Source organism: Cervus canadensis, chromosome 4 (assembly GCF_019320065.1).
Source record: "Cervus canadensis isolate Bull #8, Minnesota chromosome 4, ASM1932006v1, whole genome shotgun sequence".
NCBI classification, from domain to species: Eukaryota; Metazoa; Chordata; class Mammalia; order Artiodactyla; family Cervidae; genus Cervus; species Cervus canadensis.
This window is the reverse complement of record NC_057389.1, coordinates 92,206,501-92,226,355: the sequence shown is the minus strand read 5'-3', so window position 1 is coordinate 92,226,355 and position 19,855 is coordinate 92,206,501. Positions and strand designations below refer to the sequence as shown.

The window sequence follows — 19,855 nt, the reverse complement described above, 5'->3', positions numbered from 1 at the left end:
TCCTTTAGGATTGACTGGTTTGATCTCCTTGCAGCCCAAGGGAATCTAAAGAGTCTTCACCAGCACCACAGTTCAAAGGCATCAATTCTCTGGCACTCAGCATTTTTTATTATCCAGTTCTCACATCCATACATGACTACTGGAAAAACCATAGCTTTGACTATACCAACCTTTGTAGGCAAAGTAATGTCTCTGCTTTTTAGTAAGCTGTCTAGGTTTGTCATGGCTTTTCTTCCAAGGAGCAAGCATCTCTTAATTTCATGGGTACAGTCACGGTCCACAGTGATTTTGGAGCCCAAGAAAATAAAGCCTGTCACTGTTTCCATAATTTCCCCATCTATTTGCCATGAAGTGATGGGACCAGATCTTCATTTTTGAATATTGAGTTTTAAGCCAACTTTTTCACTCTCCTCTTTCACCTTCATCACCTTCATCAGTTCCTCTTTGCTTTCTGCCATAAGGGTGGAGTCATCTGCATATCTGAGTTTATTGATATTTCTCCCTGCTATCTTGATTCCAGCTTGTGCTTCATCCAGCCAGGCATTTCGTATGATGTACTCTGCATATCAAAATTAAATAAGAAGGGTGACAATATACATCCTTGACAGACTCCTTTCCCAATTTGGAACCAGTCAGTTGTTCCACCTCTGGTTCTAACTGTTGCTTCTTGACCTGCATACAGGTTTCGCAGGAGGCAGGTAAGGTGGTCTGGAATTCCCTTCTCTTGAAGAATTTTCCACGGTTTGTGGTGAGCTACACAGACAAAGGCTTTATAAAGCCCTTAGCGCAGTGTAAACGCACAATCAAGGCCAGGTCAGCTCAGGGACGGGCCCCCTAGGGCCGGGAGTAGTCCTGTCGTTTGTTTTATGGCCGCTGCCGCTAGGCAGCCCTCAGGATTTCAATTCGGAAATTCCGGTGCTGAGTGCCCAGCGAAGGGGGACAAAGCAGGATCCGGCCGGGTACTCTCTCAATCTGGAAAAGCCAGGGTCCGGGTTCGGGTCCGGGTTCGGGAGGGGAAAGCGCAAGGTTTCCCCGGCGCACCGCCCCCTCCGCCCCCTCGGCCCGCGGTATGAAAGGACCCTTGACGCCCTGGCGCCAGTCTTGGCCGCGCTCCTTGGCACCAGCCCGCTCCTCCGCCTGCGATGGCTCCAGGCGCTGCCGGTGCCGCGCGGCTTGCGCTCCTGGCGGTGCTCTGGACTCTGCTGCCGGGTGAGTTAGGGGCGGGGGCTGCCGTCGAGTCAGGATGCGGGGTGCGTCCTGAAGCCGTGGGAGGACCAGCCCGCGACCGGCTGGGAATAAGGCCATTCGTACTCAGGTCGCTGTTTCTGGAAAGTTGGGGTTAGATTGAAAGTCAACAGCCGTGGGTTCCCATCCAGACCCTTCATGGCCCGACTGTGCGCTCTCGGACCGCGGATTTCCCGCTGTTAAGTGGAGAAGTTAGTAGCTGCCGCCTCTCAGCGGTTGGGTCCTGGCCCAGGAGGTGGTCTGTGAGGAGGGCCACCCCAAGCTTAGGTAGACTGGGGTCCCCACCCCACCACCCCGCCATGCACATTCTGTTCCTCACCCGGTGCCCCCGGGGGAAGTCCTGGACTCTGCTCACGGGGATTCCAGGGCTGACTTGCCCAGGGAGCGGAGGTTGAGAAGTGGGATGCCCCAGCCGCCCTTCGCATGCTCAGTCGGGAGGAAGGAGAGAAGGGGGACAGCTGGTCTCAGATGGTGGTCACTGTCAGAAAGTAAGAGACTGAAACATCCACACCAGCTCAACAAAGAGTTCTAATCGGGATTCCAATCTGGATTCTACCCCTTTCTAGCTGAGTAACCTCCCCTTTTGCATGGGGCTCTTGTCCATGGAATTGCCAGGCAAGAATATTGGAGCAGGTTGCCATTGCCTGTTCCAAGGGATCTTCCTGACCGCGGGATCCAACCCACATCTCCTGCTTTGGAAGGTGGATTCTTTACCATCTGAGCCACCAGGGAAGCCCCAGCCTCCCTTCAGGTCTCACCATTTCCTTCTGAAATGCGAAGGATCCCAGAATCACCCTTGGAGAACTCGCAGAGCTGCTGTTTCCACACACCTCCATTCTAGATGGAGTAGACCCAAAGCTGAAGACAGAGATCATTTTGAGGGGGGCCCAGGGCGGACGGTGGCAGAATTAGGATGGGTGGGCTCACACAGATATTTTTTCAGTTTGAAAGCACCATGGTCTGGGGGAGCTTATCAGAACAGATCCCCTCCTTCTTTCCTGCAGCCACTGGCTACCTGCCCTGTGACTCTATTCGCACTCTACAGATAGGGGAAAGTGAGGGCCAGAGAGGGGAAACCACTTGTCCAAGGGAGTGGGGACCAGCCTGATTGGAACTTCTTCACTCTTGACCTCTTGGGAGGGAAACAGACACTGACTTCACGCCTCTCTTTTGCTAACATCCTCCATGGCCACTCAAGGTCCTCAGAATGAAGACCATATCCCTGGCATGGCTTGACACTGCTTACTTGATCCTCCTGACTTCATTTTTCCCCAACTTATCTCCTTACTCTGCTCCAGCCACCCTGCCTCAGGACCTCTGCACTTGCTTTTCCTGGAGGTCATTTCCCTTTTCTCTGGAATGGCCTGCCCCTGCTCTGCATCCTGATCTCTGCTCACACATTCCCGGGTCACCAAGGCACTGTCTGTTCTCCCATCCTGTTTCATCTTTCCCAAAGCCCTTGTCAGCATCAGTTGTTAATTATGTTGTTTGCTCATGACTTTTTCTGTCTCCCACACTGAAGGCAGAGTTTTGTCTTGTTCAGTGCTGTGTTCCCAGCATGGGCTGGATGCAGTAATATTGATGAGCCCCAGCTGTCATGCCTGACCCCTCCCCCTGCTTTTGATTCCAGGGCCTGGAGGTGCCAGAACATCAATACATCCTTCAAAAGCCATCATACCCCGTGGAGGCTCCCTGAGGGTGAACTGCAGTATCTCCTGTGACCAAAAGGCAATGTTTGGCCTAGAGACAGAATTAAACAAGAAGGTAGTGGGCCATGGGAACAACTGGAAGGTTTTTGAACTGAGTGATGTACAAGAAGACATCAACCTATTGTGCTACTCAAACTGTCGCAACGAACAGACAATAGCTACGATGATCCTCAGCGTATACTGTGAGTGGCTGGGTCCCGGGCCTGGGCTAGGCAGACTGGGTCGGGGAGGTGGACAGGGGAGTCCCAGCAGTTTGGAAAGCCTTTGTAACTTGGTGAGTGGAGGCAGGGTCTCATTGAGGGGCAGGAGGCCCATTTTGGAAAGTCTTGATGTCATCTGGACTCCCTCCTTGAACTTCCTTAGGGTGCCCTTTGAATATGGACAGGGATTCAGAACGTTCCAGATTGCTGTCTCTCTAGGCCTCTTTAATAAGGCGAGATGGTCCTAGATCTGACTCTTTTAAAAAAAAAAAAAAACTGCCGTGTGTTTCCTGGTAGTGTAGAGGCACTGATGTTGCCTGGGTTCAGTACCCGGGTACCCAGTCAGGGTCCCTACAAGCCTTGAGACCAAGAAATAGATAAATAAGTAAAAGATGTGAGTTAAAATTAGCCCTGAGATTTTTTGTTTTTCAAACATTGTCAACAATCCAAAAAACTGGTAACAACTGGTCTGGCAAGAGTGTGGGGAAACAGACAGTCTGTGGACATTGCTGACAGAGTGGGGATACCAAGAGTCACAACTTCTGGTGGAGAAGCAGACATCAGTCCCCAAAATGTCACATGTGTGGGTCCTTTGACATAGAAATCCCACTTCTAGAAATTGGGCCTATAGGTGTTCCCACTCAGGAGGGAACTGAAGCAGGTAGGGGGTTATTCACTGTGGCTTGATCTGGAAGGGAAATAGTTTGCAAGTCACTCAAATGTAGGGAACTGGGGAGACTTCCCTGGTGGTCCAGTGCTTAAGACTTCACCTTCTGGTGCAGGGGGTGTGGGTCTGATGTCTGGTCCGGAACTGGGATCCCACATGCCACACAGCCAAAAAACCAAAACATAAAACAGAGACAATATTGTAACATATTGAATAAGAGCTTAAAAATGGTCCAAATTAAAAAAAATCTCTAAAAAAAATATAGGGGGTTAAGGAAAGAAACAATGGTTCAGTCATCCCATGGAATAGTATGCAACTGTGTAAAAGAATGAGACAGAAAATTTGAGGTATTGTCAAGTTCAAAAGAAGTAACATCTGCCCAGAATGACTGTCAAGGTACCACAGTGTTAGGGAGACATGGGGGCGGGGAGAGAGAGGTTGTGTTTCTGCATTAAAGAGCTCTGGACAGAAACACAGCAAAAGTAGCTGGCTGTGACAAGAGAAACCGGGGTTGGCGGGGTGCTCCAGGAGAGGGCAGAGGATGCATTTTCTCCATGTGCCTTTTATTTCCTTTGGACGTTTGAAGTGTGACAGTGAGTTAGCATGACATAAGCGATAAATAGATACACGAAATTCAAACCAAGAGAAAATGAAAAAGGAAGAAAGAGGGATTTCCCTGGTGATCCAGTGGTTATGAACCTGCCTTGCAGTGGAAGGAACACAAGTTCAATCCCTGGTGGGGGAACCAAGACATGCCTGTGAGCAACTAAGTCCATGTGCTGGAGTGATCCTCATGTGGGGGAGTGAGGGGGAACATATGGCTTCCTGATTGATTTTCACTTGACCCCCTTGGAAAGGTCTAATGATGCAATGAGGCCTGAGGGACATTCACCTTCACAGTGCCTGAGTAAAAGAAGCTTTGGGGCAAACAGTGGCTTTGTTTCTGGTTTCGGGAATGTTTGAACAGCTGCTGGCCAAGTGAGCAAAGTCCCCAAACAATCTCAGTGGCCTCTGAAAAACCCTCTGGAAACCTCCTCGTAGGACCCTCTGCATCTCAGCCTGAGATTGAAAGCACCACCCTCCAGGTCTGAGTCCCGGTTCTGCTAAATTTCTCCCTCTTTGGGTGCCAGACTTTGCCTTAGTTTTCACCTCTGTGAAATGGATCACACAGTTTCACCCACTAGCAAAGGGTCACCTAGGAGAGACTGTAGCTTGGTCCTACCCCACTGCCAGTATTTAGATGAAGAAGCATCTCTGGGTGGCTGAAATTTCTCTAGAAAGAGTTGTAATTTTTGCAGGAGAGGCCCCTAACCGGAAGCACGCACAGGAGTTGGTAAAGACAAGCATGCTAGACAGAAGGAACAGGGCTTCCCTGGTGGTTCAGTGGTAAAGAATCTGCCTGTCAGTGCAGGAGACACAGGTTCAATCCCTGATCCGAGAAGATCCCACATGGTGCAGAGCAACTAAACCCGTGGGCCACAACACTGAGGCCTGCTAGCCTTAGAGCCCAGAATCCCCATCAGAGAAGCCACCCCAATAACAAGCCTGCACAACACGGCTAGAGCGTACCCCGGTTCACCTCAATAATAGAAAAGCTCACACGGCAAGAAGTCTCAGCAGAGCCAAAAATAAAAGAATATTTTTTTTTTAAAGGGTAGACAGAAGGAACAGCCTGGCCAAAAGTTTGGAGTGGGGAAACAAGCTGACGTGGGATTGAGGAGGTTAGAGGGACTGAATATCAATGGATTGATGTCACTGGAGCTGAGTTTGGCAGGACTTCGAATACCACACTGAGAAACTGGGACCTCCTTCCGGTGATAGGGAGCCATGGAGAGTGTGTGAGCAGGCAGGCATCTAGAGCAGAAGGCTGACCTTACAGGAAGCCAGGGAGCAGCTAGCTGTGGACCCAATCCAGGTCACACATGTCGTGGGCGGTGGTGTGTACAAGAAGGGAGTATCAGGGACTTCCTGGTGGCCCAGTGGCTAAGACTCTATACTCCCAGGGGGCCAGGTTCCATCCCTGATCAGGGCACTAGACCCCACATGCTACAATTAAAAGATCCTGTGTGTGCAATGAAGACCCAGCACAGCCATATAAATAAATTAAAAAAAATTTTTTTTTCAAGAATGTAGTTCTCACCTTGGAGAAGGAAATGGCAACCCACTCCAGGATTCTTACCTGGAAAATCCCATGGACAGAGGAGCCTGGTGGGCTACAGTCCATGGGGTCGTAAGGAATCAGACACGACTGAGCATGCACACACATTCCTCACCTTAAAAAGTAACATCATTCCAGTTTACAGTCAACCTCTTAACTTCTGAAGTGGATTAATAATAGTCTGAAAAAAAAAATAGTCCGAAAAAAAACATTATGAGCCTTCCCTGGGGGTACAGCAGTTAGGAATCTGCCTTCCAATGCAGAAGTTCGCGTCCCTGGCTGGGAAACTATGATGCCACATGCCAAAGGGCAACTAAGTCCAAGCACCACATCTACTGAGCACCCTGGATCCCGCCCACCATAACTAGAGAGAAGTATGGTTTGCCGCAGGGAAGAGTCTTCTTGCTTCAAGGAAAGATCTGGCATGCTGCAGTGAGATCCCACACACATAAGGTAATAAATATTTAAAAGTAAATTAATAATGATAATAACAAGAGCCCTACTCTCATTAGACCCAGTTTATAGCTTAGAAAACTCAGGCTTCCTCTCCCTAACCCCAAGGGCAGGGATTATTCCGGTGGCAAAGTCACTCCCTCACTGGCCAAAGCAAGGAAGCAGAAAAGCTAGGAATCAACTCCAGCCTCCTGACATTTTAAGATCACTGCTCTTTTTTTTTTTTTTTTTTTTGATGCTGGCAACCTGGGGAGAAGGTGAACTCAGGTCTGAAAACCAACATTGCTGCTATTTAAGTGACACTTCAGGACCTCTTGAGAATGGACTAGAAGTGGGAGGCCTCAAGACCCCTTCCTGGGAAGTCCGGGGAGTGTCTCAGTGCTAAGCCACAGTTCACTGGGGCTCTGTTGGCAATTTCCACTGGCAGGAAGATCCAGGCTGGAGTTCTATTACCTCATGAAGAATGGAGACCCCGGCTGTGGATACCCTGCCCACAGATGGTGGCTTCAGGGGATACTCAGGGCTTCATTTTGAGTGTCTGTCCTGATATGTTTGACATTTCAGGGGATCACACAGTTCATTCAGGAACCCTTAAAAGGAAACTCCTGAAAGACCTCGAATCAGTGTGGGTGGCTCTATTTCATTCTTTCTAGAAACACAGAACACCTCCTGGGTGCCAACCGTACATATGGGGACAAAACAAACATCCCTGCCCTCCTGGGCTGATATTCCATGGTGGGAAGAGTAGAGAAACCAATGAACTCAGTCGATGATCTTGTATGTCAGAGGTGAGAGTTGCCGTGGAGAAAAATAAGGCCACAAAGGGAAGGAAGAACTTCCTCTTTTTATTTTACAGCAGAGTCTAGAGACTGGGCAGTTAAAGTGTAATGTATTGCTGGGACTCCTGGCAATAGACCTTGAACTTCCTTTCCCAGTTGTGACTCTCAGATGCTGCAGTGAATAAAGAATTGTTTTGCCTCCTTCACAACCACTTGGGGAGGTCTCACCAGGTTATGCTGAAGCTCTTAACATTCCGATCTGGCTTAGGTGGTTTGGGGAGTCTTCTGGGGAGAAAATGGTGAGGTTCCTGGAGCAGGTGTGTCCAGGGCCCCAACACACCCACTGTGAGCAGGCAGCCAGCCTGTCCTGTTCACACAACACCCCTTCCCCCTGCAGGGATCCCGGAGCGCGTGGAGCTGGCTCCTCTGCCCCTCTGGCAGCCTGTGGGTGAAGAACTCAACTTGAGCTGCCTGGTGTCTGGCGGGGCCCCCCGGGACCACCTCTCCATGGTGCTGCTCCGAGGGGAGGAGGAGCTGGGCCGGCAGCCAGTGGGAAAGGGGGAGCCCGCCGAGGTCATGTTCACGGTGCAGCCTAGAAGAGAGGACCATGGCACCAATTTCTCTTGCCGCTCAGAACTGGACCTGCGGTCGCAAGGGCTGGAACTCTTCCAGAACACCTCGGCCCCCAGGAAGCTCCAGACCTGTGGTGAGGCACTGGGGAGCCAGCAGAGAAGATGGGATGAGGGGGATTTCTTGCTTGGGATGCGGGGTCCCTGGGAAGGAGAGGCCCCTGGCCATAGGGCTGCTGAGACAGTGGCGACCTTGATTGCAAAGGCTTCTGGGAAGAGCATCTTCTTGGCCACTGGGGTGGAATGTTTTGGGTGGGGTGCCTGCACTGCAAGATGATCTGAGAAGGCTGTGACCCAGGGCAAGTGGTATGTGTGTCCTGAGAAGAGTGACTCAGCCAGTTTCCCTGGAAGAGGGCGTTCCTGGCGGGGGGATGGAAATGGCCCTTGAGAGGGTTTTAGGATGTCTGTCTGCCCCCTCTCTGTCTACACCGGCTCTGTCTCGCCAGTCCTGCCATCGACCGACCCGCACCTTGAGGCCCCCCGGGTTGTGGAAGTAGGCTCACGGTGGCCGGTGAAGTGCACGCTGGATGGACTATTCCCAGCCTGGGACGCTGAGGTCTACCTGGTGCTGGGGCACCAGAAACTGGAATCCAGTATCATGTACAATGGTGACCCGTCTTGGCCGAGGCCTGGATCGAGGGAAACGAGGAGGAAGAGGGCACCACGTCCTTGAAGTGTTCAGTGAGTCTGGGAAACGAGATCCGGAAGACGGGAGAGAGCGTGATCATCTACAGTAAGTAGAAACCCAAGTGAGCCTTCCGAGGGAGGGTCGGGATAACGCTGGGGCGGGGTTAACGCCAGGGGCGGGGCCCACTGTGTGCGTGCCCGACCTCCAGGCGTCCCGGCTCTCTCCCGGACGCTGAGCCCACCCGAGGTCTCAGAATGGACTACGGTGACCGTGGAGTGCGAGGCCCGTGCTGCAACTGTGGTGACGCTGAACGGAGACCCGGCTGGGCCTCTGGGCCCGAGGGCCCAGTTGCAGCTCAACGCCATGTGCCGAGGACAATGGGCGCAGTTCCTCCTGCTCTGCTGAACTGGAGGTGGCTGGGCTGGTGGTCCACAAACACCAGACCCTGGAGCTCCGTGTCCTGTGTGAGTGAGGCCGCTGGACAATGACCCCTAAGCTCCAAGACCCTAAGAGCTCCTGCCCTCCAAGCACCCCTCCCCGACCCTGGTGAGGCCGTTACCCAGATTCCCACCTAAGTCTTCTTACACATAGACCCAGAAGGTGAGTGGTGCCCAGATCCCTAATCTGCCCTATTTCCCCCACTCCCCATTTGCTGTGTTTCTTCAGAAGGCCCCCGACTAGACCAGCGGGTTTGCCTGGGAAACTGGTCGTGGCAGGAAGGCTCGGAGCAGCCCTGAAGTGTGCGGCCCAGGGGAACCCAATCCCCAAGCTGAACTGTAGCCGGAAAGGGGACAGGGCTTCGCTGCCCATCGGGGACCTGAGGCCTGTCAAGCGGGAGGTGGTGGGCACCTACCTATGTCGGGCCACCAGCGCTCGTGGTGAAGTCACCCATGAAGTGGTCGTGAACATGCTCCGTGAGTACTGGAGTTTGGGGCTGCGAAGGGACTCAGAGCTTCCACTGCAGGCGCGAGGGGTTCAATCCCTGGTTGGGGTGCTGAGATCCCAGATGCTGTATGGTCAGGCAAAAAAAAAAAAAAGCCAGGCTGTTTGCCTTGCAGTTTCCCAGTTTGATATTGGCTTATGGCATCCCCTTATGTCACTTAACATGTTCCTTTGTCACCAGTCAATTCAAGAAACGAAAGCTATTAATTCGTTCTAGGTGGTGCTGGAGACACTCACCAGGAGGACAGGATTCTGCGTTTCTCTTTCCGTATCTGAGGACTACAACTGATCAAGAGGTTCACATGCCATCCACCTAATCCTACCTTGGTTAATTCTCTGACTGTTCCCTAATGATTTGATCCTCCAGGGATGGTTGCTTGGACCTGTCATTTCATTAGACATCTTCGAAGGGCTTCTAATCCATCTCTCCATCCTCACACTCTCCACATCTTTCTCATGTATCTACGAAGCACACATTCTTCCTCAAATTCAGACATCCGACATCTACTGCCTTTCCCTAAGCCTCCTGTCCGAGAATAGTTAAATCTGTCATGAAAGGCAAATGGAGGTGGGTAGGTGTGATTCATTATCAGCAGCATTTGTGATGTTAGTTTTAAGAGTGCATATTCTAAAGATAAAAACAAAAACAAACAGATTTGAATCTCAACTCCAACACTTGGCACTCCAAGTAGACTTTCACAAATCTCCTGACAAGTCTCCGCTGGTTTCATCGTCTGTAAAATGGTATGTTCATAATCTCAACCTCGAATGCAAAATGGCACTACCACTTTGGAAAACAGTTTTGCAGTTTCTCAGAAAAGCAAACCTAAACTTACTATGTGGCCTGGAAATTTGACTCCAGGTATCTGCCCAAGAGAAATGAACGGATATGTCCACACAGAGACTTGTCTGTGCATATGTACAGCAGCGTTTTTCAAAATACTCCTAAAGTGAAAACAACTCATCAGCTGATTTGTTTGGTTCATCCATTCGATGGAGTATAACTCAGCAAGAAAATGGAACAAAATGCTGACACATACTAACACGATGGAACTCAAAATAATTATGCTTATTTAGTGAAAGAAGTCAGACACAAAATAATATAAATTGTATGACCAATTCTATTAAAGGTCCATAAGAGACAGATCTATAGAGACAGAAAATAGATTGGTGATTGCCTAGGGCTGAAGGCAGGAATGGGGATTAATTGGAACCAAGCATGGGGATTCTTGGAGTGATGTAAGTATTTCAAAAGTGGATAGTGATGCAATCGCACTACTCGGCAAGTTTATTAAGGAAACATTGATTTCTGTTCTTAAAATGGGTGAAAATTTTGTGGCCTCTAAATTTTGCTTTAGTAAGCTTATTTAAAAAAGAATTCAAACCTCTAAATACATATTGAACACTCTATTTTGTTTCTACCCTCAGAGATCTTACATGGTGATAGGGGAGACAAGCCATAAAAGCAAATATATAATACAATGTTAGGAAGTAATTTCCATTATTGAAAACAGTGTGGAGGCTCTTCATGGGATTAAATGTAAAACTACCATATGGTCCAGCAATCTCACTTCTGGGTATATATCCAAAGGAAATGAAATCACTCTTGAAGAAATATCTGCACCCCATGTTCTTTGCAACATTACTCATAGTAGCCAAGATATGGAAGAAACCTCAGCATTTGTCAATGGATGGTTGAATAAAGCAGAAGTGCTACAGGGCCTTCCCTGGTAGTTCAGTGGTTGGGAGTCCGTGCTTCCACTGCAAGAGGCATGGGTTTGATCCCTGGTCAGGGAAGTAAGATGCCACATGCCACTCAGTGCAGCCAAAAAGAAAGAAGAAAGGAATCATCAGACACATATACACACAGGAAATATTATTCAGCCATCAAGAAGGAAATCCTACCATTTGCAACACCATGGAGTACATGCCTGGAGGACATCATACTAAATGACATAAGCCAAACATGGAAACATAAATACCATGTTTCCTTTACATGTGAAATTTTAAAAAATCAAACGCACAGAAGCAGAGAGTAGAAGGGTGGTTGCCTGGAGCTGGGGGCAAATTTGATTGAAGGATTTAAGCTTTCAGTTGTTAGATGAGTAAGTTCTGAGGATTTAATGTACAGTGTGGTGATTATAGCTGATAATACTGAATCGTGTAGTTGGACGGTAGTATTCTTACTCTACATACAAAAAATGCCAGCTAAGGACATCCCTGGTGGTTCAGTGGTTGAAACTCTGTGTTTCCAATGCAGGGGGTGCAGGTTCAGTTGCTGGTTGAAGAACTAAGATCCCTCAGGCTGTGTGGTATGGCCAAAAAATGAAAAAGAGAACCAAGTGAGGTGATGAATGCATTAGCTTGATGGTGGTAGTCATTTTACAGTGGGTGTATTATATATACCAAATCATCATGGTGTACACCTTAAATATATGCAATTTCTATTTGTCAATTACATCTTAATAGAGCTGGGGAAAATGCTGTTTTAAATTTCCAAGTGGAGAGGTTGTGAAATACAGCTCCCTGGGCTCTACCAGGACCTGCAGAATTTGCCTCCAGGGCCCAGGACTCTGCATTTTCACCCTGGCTCCCTCCTGATGTACCCCATCCATGACTTAACTGTTTTCAAAAGGCTGATTTGGGGCTGCTTTTAGGCGCCAAGATATTGTAAGACATTGCCCAGAGGAAATATGGCCAGGACAAGACCATTGCTTTGTCACTTTCATGGAGCTGAATCGGTCTTTCTCTTCCCAGGTGATTCCACAGCCCCAGGGGACTTTTGGCAATGTCTGAGACATTTTTGTTCTTCCCCCTGGGATGGGGCTGCTGCTGGCATCTAGAATCTAGATAGAGGTCAAGGATGTCCCTAATCCCCCAAGTTGTTATTTTTTTAATAGTCACAACACAGAGTACAAAATAATGTGGTAGTTTCTTTACAGTCAGCCAAAACTGCCATCTGGTGTGTGGGCCCGGCCATGTGACCACAGTGACCCATTGACTGAACAGCTCCTCCCTGAAAACATCTCTGGAATGCTTCTCGGGACTGGCTTCAGAGCTCACAACACACTCTTCAAAAGTCCTCCTTAGACATAAATTGTGATCCTTAAAGCATCGTATTTGACAGAGAGAAATAGAAAAATCTGACAGTCCGGTGGTTTGAATCCCATGTTTCCAGTGCTGAGGGTGTAGGTTTGATCGCTGGTTGGAGAACTAAGATCTCACATACTTGCTTGCATAGCTGAGTTACTTTGCTGTGCGTCTGAAACTGACACATCATTGTAAATCTACTATATTTCCATTAGGAATAATAATACATTTTTTTAATAATGCACTTTTTGATTAAAGAAAAAGTAAAAAAAGCGATTTGGAGCAAGTAATAGGAAGGGATACAGAGGCTGAGTGGGAAATCCTGAGCTAACCATTTCCAGCCTCTCCCTCTGCCTCTCATCAGTCCCACAGGGAACCAAGGCCCCAAGAAAGACAATTCTATTGCTCTGACAGCTCCCAGCCTAGTCACAGAGATGCTTAATACGGTTCAGCTGTTCATAGCACAGCTGAAAACAGGAAACAGGGTGAAGAAAGAGGTCAGAACTTGCTGCTCCATGCTGCAATTCCTTGACCAGATCGAGGATGAAAAAGGCATCAGAAAAAGTGATCCCTGACTTTCCCGGTGGTCCAGTGGTTAAGAATCTGCCTGCCAATGCAGGGGACACAGGTTCAGTCCCTAATCTGGGACAGTTCCACATGTGGCTGGGAAACTAAGCCCGTGACCCACAGCTACTGAGCTTGCAGGGCCCGAGCTCCACAGCGAGAGCAGCCACCACAAGGAAGGAAGCCTGCAAACCACAGCTAGAGACTAGTCCCTGCTTGCCGCAACTAGAGAAAACCCCCGAGCAGGAATGAAAGACCCAAGTAGTCAAAAATAAATAAATAAATAATTTTCAAAAGGATTCGGTGTCAGGCATGTGCTAATAATCAGGGCATAATGTGTGAATTCATTTCCTAGGCTGCCTTAGCAAAGTAGCACAGAGGAGGGCTTCAACAATAGAACTGGGATTTCCATCCCAGTCCAGTGGTTAAGACTGATTGCTTCTACTGCAGGGGGCATGGGTTGGATCCCTGGTGGGGTAAGTTCCACCTGCCACACGGTAAAGCCAGAAAGAAGAAGAAAAAAACTAATAATGTAAAATAAATGTAATAACCTGATTTTTAAAAAACAAATAATAGAACTGTACCATCTTACAGTTCTGGAAGTCAGAAGTCCATGATCAAGATGTCAGCAGGAGACTTCCCTGATGGTCCAGTGGTTAAGAATCTGCCTGCCAATGCAGCGGACACAGGTTCGATCCCTCCTGTGGGAAGATTCCACATGCAAGGAGCACCTGGGCCTGTGTGCCCCAGTTAAACTTGAACACCTAGATCTTGTGCTCTGCAACAAGAGAAGCCACCACAATGAGAAGCCCATGCACCGCAACTAGAGAGTAGCTGTTGATCCCTGAAACTAGAGAAAGCCTCCACAAAGCAAGGAACACCCGGCTTAGTAAATAAATAAACATTATTAAGAAAAAAAGAGGTTTAAAAAAAAAAGAAAAAAAAAAAGATGTCAGCAGGGTTGGAATGTCCCTGGTATCCAGTGGTTAGGACTCTGTGCTTCCATTTGCTGGAGACATGGGTTCAAGGCCTGGACAAGGAACTAAGATCCTTGCATGCCTGGTGGCCCAGCCCAGAAAAAAATATGTATCAACAGGGCTGATTCCTGTGGAGGCTGTGAGGCAGGCTCTGTCCTATCCTTGTCCTCTATCTTCAGGCAGTTTGTTGGTGTCCTTTGCACTTCTTTGCATATCCAATGGGCTTCACTGGTGGCTCAGACAGTAAAGAATCCACCTGCAATGCAAGAGACCTGGGTTCCATCCTTGAGTTGTGAAGATCCCCTGGAGAAGAGAATGGCTACCCACTCCAATATTCTCAGCTGGAGAAGCCCATGGACATAGGAGACTGGCAGGCTACAGTCCATGGGGTCGCAGAGTCAGACATGACCTAGTGACGAACACTCTGCACTTCTTTATTTGGTTGGTCACCATGATCTGTGTCCTCATCTTCAAATGACGTAGTCCCTGTGTGTGGGTGTGTGTGTTCAAATTTCCCCTTTTTATAAGAGCACCAGTCATGTTGAGTTAGGGCCCATCCGAATGATCTTTTCTGAACTTGAGGATCTGCAAAAACCCTGTTTCTAAATAAGATCACAGTCTGAGGGTCAGTACTTTCCCCTCTCTCCCTGGGAACAGAAGTAGTTGAACCCATGACAGGATGGAGCGCGACTGGCCATGAGGACTGTGGAAGTAGGCACATGTGGCTTTATCACATGTCCTCTTCGCTGCTGCCTATTTTGAAATTCTCTGCAATTAAAATATTTTTTTAAAAGAGAGAAAAAAAAAAGGGAGAGAGATGGGTGAAGAGATTTCTTCAGGAAAGCTGTTGCTGCATGCAAATCCCTGTCACACTGGCACTTCCCTGGTGGTCCAGTGGTTGGGAGTCCATACTTTCACTGGTCCTTGGGATTCAATCCCTCCTCAAGGAACTAAGATCCCACATGCCCTGCAGTGAAGCCAAAAAACAAAAACAAAAAAACGCTATCATACACTTTTAGGACATAGGTTAACCCAGAGCCCAGAGAGAAAGAAGACTTCATAGATTTTGAAATATATCCCGAAGACAGAACACGCAAGACTGAGGCTGACTTTGGCTTAAGAAAGCTCAAGTGAGGTATTGGGGCTGGGATCCAGAGGGCAAGAGGAAGGGGGCTGTGATGTAGAGTGAAGGTGTCTGCTTTTTGGTGATTGGTGTGGAAGCCCACTGGGCTTCCTTGATAGCTCAGATGGTCAAGAATCTGCCTGCAATGCGGAAGACCTGGGTTTGATCCCTGGGTTGGGAAGATCCCCTGGTGAAGGGAATGGATACCCACTCCAGTATTCTTGCCTGAAGAATCCTATGGCCAGAGGAGCCTGGCAGGCTTCAGTCCATGGGGTCACAAAGAGTCAGACACGACTGAGTGACTAACACACACACACACCCACACACATACACACCTGGACACCCACTAGGAGAGATGAGAGGGTAGATTGACCCCAAGGGCTGAGAAAAGAGCCACAACCCATACCAAAGTTGCCTTCATCTCACACGTCCTTGGTGATCAGGTGGCCAAGACTCTGCCCTCTCAAGGCAGGTGTGTAGGTTCAAAACCTGGTCAGGGAACTAGATCTCACATGCCCCACCAGGCTCCTCTGTCCATGGGATTCTTCAGGCAAACTACTCTGGAGTGGGTTGCTGTACCCTCCTCTAGGGAATCTTCCCAACCCAGGGATCAAACCCCAGGCTCTTATGTCTCCTGCATTGATAGGCGAGTTCTTTGCCACTAGCGCCACCTGGGAAGACCCGGAGGACACAAATAATAATAATAATAAATTTAAGAAAAAAGATGCCTCCATCTAGCAACAACATACCCAGGAAAGAAGAAACCTCAAAACGCTGCTCAGAACACGCGCACACTGCTGGGGAACCTAAGGAAGGGGAAGCCGCCAGCCCAGGAGAAGCTGTCCTGCGATGCCTCCTTACACCTCGGTAGGAGAGACCCAAAGGCTGGTGAGAGGGGGCAAGGGGGACAGACAGAGGGTCAACAGCTGGGGGACCAGGCCCTTCTGCTCTAGCAGGGCCTCCAGCCGGGAGAAGCCTGACCTGGGCTCCCATCCAACACCAAGTTCAGAGATTTGAAAGAGAGGCTGTTGTGGACCTGAGTCCCGCGCAGGATTCACAGCCAGTGGCAGGGCAGAGTCTGCCACAGAATAAACTTTCACTGAGCTATGGTTTCTCCAGTAGTCATGTATGGATGTGAGAGTTGGACTATAAAGAAAGCTGAGGGCCAAAGAATTGCTACTTTTGAACTATGGTGTTGGAGAAGACTCTTGAGAGTCCCTTGGACTGCAAGGAGGTCTAACCAGTCCATCCTAAAGGAAATCAGTCCTGAATATTCATTGGAAGGACTGATGCTGAAGCTGAAACTCCAGTACTCTGGCCACCTGATGTGAAGTGTCATTGGAAAAGACCCTGATGCTGGGAAAGATCGAAGGCAGGAGGAGAAGGGGACAACAGAGGATGAGATGGTTGGATGGCATCACCCACTCAATGGACATGACTTTGAGTAAGCTCCAGGAGTTCATGATGGACAGGGAAGACTGGCAGGCTGCAGTCCATGGGGTCACAAAGAGTTGGACACGACTGAGGGACTGAACTGAACTGAGTGGATGGAGGAGCCAAGTTCTGTTCTGATCAACATCCACACGCCACGCAGTTTTGCTTTCCACCCTAGGGCTGTTATGAGGAACTGTGATGCGAGAGTGGACTCATCTGTGGGGAAAAAGAAGGAAGTCTGTGGTCCTGACCAGGAAGTTTGAGGTGGGATTCTCAGAGCCCAGTCGTAAGGAAACAGACAACTTGCAACTACTGCTATCTGTTCTCCCAGTACATGAATGGTCTTTTGAATTTTATTTATCTATTTATTTACTCATTCATTCTTTTGGTTGTGCCGGTCTTTGTTGGGGCAAGTGGGCTTCTCTTATTGTGGAGCATGGGCTCTAAAGTTCACAAGCTCAGTAGTTTCAAGGGCTTAGTTGCCCTGAGGCCTGTGGGATGTTAGTTCCCTGAGCGAAGATTGAACCTGTGTCCCCTGCATTGGAAGGCAGATTCTTAACCACTGTACCACTAGGGAAGTCCCGTGAATGATGTTGGGTTGGTTTGTTTGTTTGTTTTTAGTTTTTATTTATTTATTTTTGATTGCGTCGGTCTTTAGTACTTGCAGGCTTTCTCTAATTGCAGCAAGCGGGGAGGGGATACTATTCTGTAGTTGTGGCATGAGGGCTTCTCATTGCAGTGGCTTCTCTTGTTGCAGAGCAGGGGTTCTAGAGCGTGGGCTCAGAATTTGTGTGCACCAGCTTAGCTGCCCCGAGTCATGTGGAGTCTTCCTGGACCAGGGATTAAACCTGATGGATTCTTAACCACTGGATGACCAGGGACGTTCCCTAATGGTCTTACTGAAATCTCACTCCAACCCTCTGCAGTATGCATTACCATCCCTTTCTGCAGCTGAGGCCATCAAGGTATCACCAGGGGAAGTGGCTTCTCAAGGTCACAGCGCGTGTCTGTTGCCCTTTGGCCCCATCCCCTCAGCACTTGCTGGTACCTGCATGTCACAGCCGCACATCACAGCTCTGTTTTGGGTTCACCACTGGACATGTCAGAAGGACTGGGGAACCACAGTGAGATACCACTTTCCACTCTGGTGGCTCTGACAGTAAAGAATCTGCCTGCAGTGGAGGAGACCCAGGTTCACTCCCTGCATTAGGAAGATCCCCTAGAGAATGGAATGGCTACCCACTCCAGTATACTTCCCTGAAGAATCCCATGGACTGAGGCGCCTGGCAAGCTACAGTCAATTGGGTTGCAAAGAGTCGAACAGGACTGGGCCACTAACACACACCCATTAGGATGACGATCACCATAATAATTAAACAAAATATATGTTGGCAAAGATGCGGAGAAATTGGAACCCTGGAATATTTGTTTGTTGCTGGTGGGAATGTAAAATGGTACAGCTGCCAGGGAAAACAGTCTCACAGTTCCTCAAAACGTTCAACACAAAATCACCATGTGACTCAACATTTCCACTCCCAGGTAGACACTCAGAAGAAATGAAAAAATGTTCATACAAACACTTGTACAGGAATGCTGATAGCACCATGATTCAGAAGAGCCAAAAGGTGGAAACTACCAAAGTCTATCCATGAATGAAAGACAAAACCTGATTTGGCCTTGCAATGGAATGTTACTCAGACTAGGGCCTGAACAATATGGAGGTTCCTCAGAAAATTAAAAATAGAACTATCCAAAACATTATAAGTCAACTCTATTTCAATAAAATAGAACTAATGTGTGCTCCAGCCATTCCACTCCTGGATATTTATCTGAAGGAAACAAAGCTGTTCTTTTGAAAAGATAGCTGAGAATTCCCTGGTGATCCAGTGTTTGGGACTTGGCACCTTCATTTCGGGGGCCGGGTTCAATCCCAGGTTAGGAAACTGAGTTCTTGCAAACTTGCAGCTTTAAAAAAAAATGAAAGAGAAAAGAGGACTTCCCTGGTTGTCCAGTGGTTAAGAATCCACTGTCCAATGAAGGAGTTGCAGGTTTGATCCCTGGTCAGGGAATTTGCCACAGAGCAATTAAGCCCAAGTGTGGCAACTACTAAGCCTGCTCGCTAAAACAAAGAGCCTGGGAGTCAAAAAAGTAAAAAGATGTCTGGACCTTGTGTCCCTAGCCCTGTTACAACCTGGGGGATGAAATCCTCTAGTACCTTTCATAAAAGCAGTCGGAAAGGATTCCTGGGTTGGAAGAACAGCATGTACGGAATGTGGAGAATAAATGAAGTTCATTCATTCAACCAATACTGTTGACCATCTGCCTCTAATGACTGAACACTGATTCAGGTGCTGAGGCTGAGAGGTTCCCTGGCCTGGCACTCATGCAAATGGAGGTATATAATCAAGTCAGTCAAAAGAATTTCAACCAGTGAATGAGTTTCAGTAATGAAACCATTAGAGGAAGTGACAGGGAATGATTAGGCTGTGGCCCAGGATGGAAGGGGCCAGAGGAGCATTGGGAAAAGGTTTTTGTGTGTGTGTGTGTGTGTGTGTTTTTTAATTTCCCTGATTGTGGGGAAGATTGAAGTCAGGAGGAGAAGGGAAAGACAGAGGATGAGATGGTTGGATGGCATCACCAACTCGATGGACATGAGTTTGAGCAAGCTCTGGGAGTTGGTGATGGACAGGGAAGCCTGGCATGCTGCAGTCCACGAAGTTGCAAAGAGCTGGACATGACTGAGCGACTGAACTGAATTGAACTGAATGTATTTATTTATGATTGCACTGGGTCTTCATTACTGCTTGGACATTTTTCTAGTTGCGGATAGCTGGCTTCTCATTGCAGTGGCTCCTCTTGTTGTGGAGCACAGGTTCTAGGTGTGAGGGCTTCAGTAGCTGCTGCACTTGGGCTCAGGTGCATGGGCTTAAATGCTCCGAGGCATGTGGGATCTTCCTGGACCAGGGAAGGAACCATTATTTCCTGCATTGACAGGCAGATTCTGATCCACTGTACCACCAGGGAAGTCCTCAGGAAAGCTTGTAAGTGGGGGCTGAGGCCCCAAGAAAGGGCTGGCTCCATCAGGGATGAGAGGAAGCGAATTCCAGTTGAAGGGAACAGCAAGGTGGTCACACCTGAGCTCAGGATGAGTTCCGAGCAGGCATAGCTCCCTGGAGTGGGGTTTGGGTACTTCTGCCCTGGTGCACAGCCTCTGGTCTGCACTGGAGCCATTCCGCCCTTCCTGAGACTGCCTGGCA

At 48.7% G+C, this 19,855-nt stretch overlaps 1 long non-coding RNA gene and 1 pseudogene across 1 annotated transcript; one reads left to right on the top strand and one right to left on the bottom strand.

The window, feature by feature from the left end:
• The first annotated feature begins 963 nt into the window (after nt 1-963).
• On the top strand, nt 964-10,890 carry LOC122440435 (annotated as a pseudogene).
• LOC122440436 lies at nt 8,393-14,305 on the bottom strand. The gene is made up of 3 exons (XR_006269104.1): nt 13,657-14,305; nt 9,322-9,477; nt 8,393-8,527 (listed from the first exon to the last, which is right to left on the bottom strand). It is a non-coding gene; the product is annotated as an uncharacterized LOC122440436 (long non-coding RNA).
• Nucleotides 14,306-19,855: the final 5,550 nt, after the last annotated feature.